Here is a 4,150-nt window from a genome sequence, read left to right as displayed (position 1 = left end):
TGCTCCGCAACGGGAGAGGCCACAACAGTGAGAGGCCCACGTACCGGAAAAAAAAAAAAAAAAAAAAGAGAGTAGTAGAGCTGTCCATTGTTTCTTCTCCAACAACCACTGCTACACACACACACACACACCCATGGCCCCCTCTCAAGAGTATTCTCCCTTAGTTCCTAAGAACTGCTAAGTCATTTGACCCCATCCCCATGGTCACCGATTGGATTAAAGATTGACATACCACCAAAATGGGACCAATCATATTCTTTCCCCAGAGAATTTAAAACATAAGAGATACTACTCAATCTTAGTTTGCCTTTGAACTGATAAGGCTAAAGTGACCATTTTCTACTTTGTACACAGAGAAGTAGAAAAAGCCAATGCCAAGAAAGAAAAACAAAGCAGACCATAAGAGATCATGTGCCCATAAAAGGAAGGGATAACAGCTGTACTGATTCATAACAGCTTTCCAGTTCCTGCTTCTAGTCCACAGTGAAGTTCAGCTATACTTCCTATCCTTACGTCCATGAGATATACTTACATCCAACCAACAAATTCTCTTTCAATCTTGGCCTAATTTGGGTGGGTTTCTGTGTACTTGTAACCATGGTGAGATATATTTTGTAACATTTAGAGAGGATTTTCCCCTTAGAATTCCTTGTACCTCATATAGCCCTTCCCCATTCGGACATGACAAGCACAATGGTGACAAACACAATGACAAAAGCCAATAGCTGAGGGTAACAAAGTGAAAGTATGGCAGGAGGATGAATTCCTGGTTATATAGTGATGCTGCTATGCCAGTCCTGGCCTATGTCTCCAGACCTCTTGTTGTGTGAGATAATTAATTGTTTAAACCACTGTTGGTTAGGATTTCTTTCATTTGAAGTGAGAATAATCTGTGCCTATTACAGCTCCTAAGAAGGAATCCCATACACTTTTACTACCTCTCCCTCAAGATTCAGCCCCAGTGAGGAAGGGGAACCAGAAAGCCCCAAATCAGTTTGGGGGATGTAAGAACAACAAAATCAATGCCCCCATTCCCAGATAGAACTCAGTGTAGTGGCAGGACCACAGAATGAAAACGGTTGAGAGTTGTGTTTAGGCAGACAGCCTGAGGCAGCTTCATAGGGTTTGCCCCCTACAAAGAGCCACAGGACTGGCTGAGAGAAAGCTGATCCTTAAAGAGAGCTTAATGTCAAGAAAATGGTCAAGACTTGGCAACAATCTTCATGGTTAAGTGTGTGGCATCACAATGGATGCTGGTATGGATAGATAACGACCTTGAGGATTAAATTCACATCACCATGTGGACATCTGGACACTACATAGACACAACCCTGGTATCTGTGGTGGAATCTGTACTTATCAAGATTAAGTTTCTCCCACCCTGAGAGAATTTTACAAATACTGATCAAAACAAAGAGGATTGTTTTGTATGTCTCCTATGTGTAGGGTAATATCTTATACTGTTTTCTAGAAAGGAAGTATTTGTATCTGCTAGATTACCCTCCCTAAAATACATATATATCCGTATATATATACATATATGTATGTATATATTTATATTCTCAGGTGACCAAGGACTCACTGAAAGTTCAGATACCCACAAATGAGAAGCCTGCCTTATTCCCTGCCCATAAGCCTCAGGACTGCCTCAGTGTTTCATTCCTTTGCTCAACTCACTAAGGAAGAATAAGGTGTTATGGACAGTTTCCAGTCTCTGTTGAATATTCTAAATAAAGCTCGAAAACTAGTGCTAGTTCCTTCAGTTTAAGGTGACTGTCCCCAACTGAACCTCTCATCCTGTTCAAAGGGCTCTCTGAAAAGAAAACCCCACCCCATCTATGGACTTGTCTAAATGACAACCCCATTCATTGACCCTACTTTGCCCCATAGTGTGATTTGTTTCCAAATCTCTCTATTCATGACTAAGCATGAAACTGACTTTATCTACATCTAACACAAATGTTCACATTAAAATATAGAGTAATTCTGCTTAGGAGAATAGCTTCCCAATGAGCCAGTCTCTCTGTAGGAAACCTGGTCTAGAAAGTTTGTGGATTTTCCCATATCAAAGACTTTGCTGGCCTTTTAGTACCTCAGCTCACAAAAAGTAGTCCTGTCAAAGAAGCTCCTCATTCTTATTTTTTAAAATTACACAAAGCAAATGTATGTACAGAGAGTTCCTATGAAACCTTTTGTAAGCTGAAATGGTGTAAGGCAAAGAAGCAATCATCTTAGGACACATCTTACTAACAGATGCACAAAATAAATCAAGATAAAGCACAGATGCTCACAGACAAGTTCAAAGCTATGGTAGCTTGATGCTGAGATGCTGAGTGTAGTTCCCGGAGAAGGAGCTTGGGATGCCACTCTCGCTGCTCAGGGGGCACTGCCTCCATAGCCACTCGCTGTAAAATAAATGCTGAATGCTATTTTCACTTTTCACCTTTTTTCATAAAAGCAAAAATCCTCTTCAGATTTCTTTCATTTAGTGAAAACAGGTACTTATGTAGGTCCTTCATAAAACCAAAGTGGCATAAAGTGAACTTTCAAAAAGAGGGGGAGATACCTGTATGTTCTTAGACTGGATGGGCATCTGGGAATACGCCTCCAAATGACTAAAAATCCACCTCTAGAATGAGACAGGATGGGTTTCTAAATGCCAGTATCCAAAGCAGGATAAATCATGGGTGATTTGACATTTGAATTTCTGATTTATAAGATTGAACTGAATCCTTGGACAAAGGTCAAGGGCTCATGTTATAACTGAATATAGTCTCTTTTTAATGCTTAAAGCTTCAGAGAAGATCCTATCCTGAAATAGAAGCCACACTATCAGAATTTAGGAAAAGTATTTGTCACCTCAGGCAAATACTTGTTATACCCAGGGCCTTAGTATTCCCAGGCTTTTGCTTTTTTATTTCATTTTCTCCAAGTACCAAACCTATATTTTTTCAGCCGTGTCCTTCCTACCCTTCAATTGCATACTAGAGATGAGAAGACATAAGTTTCTACAAGACTTTGCTAAAACATTACTTCATTCTGTACTCAGAAGAGAATTTTTCTGTGCACTTTAGAGAACATTCCAAGGACAATGACAAAGCAGAGCCCCATCAAGATACCAAACCTACACTTCAGCTAATGTGAAGTTGTATTTTCCTCAGGAAAAAGGAGATAATGTAGATTTTTGTCTGTTTCAAGCTGCGACCACAATGTGAGAATGTCCTCTATAATCATGTGGCTTACAAAATATCTTAGTCTACTTGGCACTGTAGTACCAAATCTTGTCAATTCATTTATTGACCTTTTCTATTTAGGATTTATTAACCATAGATATTATACATGATATGTCATAATAAATTTTTGCAGGCACAAAATTTATTCAATCCTTTTATGTAAGTGAAGAACTCCTACCAAATCACTCTAATGTCTCAAAATATAGTCTGATTTAGAGTAATAGAGCAGAAATACCGACATTAAGGGTTACAATATCAATGTGCTCTAAGACAGACTGGCAAACTTAAAAATATGAAGTGTATCTTTGTCTTCAGCCTTCCACACAACTCTTAAGCTGCTGGAAATGCTCCAGTTCATACCAACCAACCTTACAGGCAGTATTTGGGTCCATTTTCCATGCCATCTTCTTCTGCAGCTTAAAAATAAAAACAAAATAGGATTTTCCTGACCACCCATTCAGGCTAAGGAACTTATTCTCAGTCGTAGAGGCCATCCACTAACTATAACTCAACAATCCAAACACTGAAGTGATAATTACTAATCTCTCCCATCTTAGGCTTTCCAGTCTTTGCTAGTCTTCAAAACAGATAAAAATGTTTCTACACAGAAAATGTTCATTTTGTGCATAATTGTTCTAAATTGTTTAATAGCTGCTGTTTTGACTTGTTAAGAATACAAAGAGCTCTTTTAATTACCTGGTGAAGCTTTGTCAAGTACTCAAAGTCAACAACCTTATTACATTAATGCCACACTGAATCTCTTTTGTGAATTTCTAATCATATGCAAGAAATACTATTTTATTTAACTCGAGCTATTTTTGTGGGGTAACATGCTGGCATGTGCTGTTGAAAATGCCTTTTTTTTTTTTTTTTTGCGGTACGCGGGCCTCTCACTGCTGTGGCCTCTCCCGTTGCGG

This window comes from Physeter macrocephalus, chromosome 11 (assembly GCF_002837175.3).
Source record: "Physeter macrocephalus isolate SW-GA chromosome 11, ASM283717v5, whole genome shotgun sequence".
NCBI lineage: Eukaryota > Metazoa > Chordata > Mammalia > Artiodactyla > Physeteridae > Physeter > Physeter macrocephalus.
The sequence above is the reverse complement of the archived record's forward strand: the minus strand, read 5'-3'. Positions refer to the sequence as shown.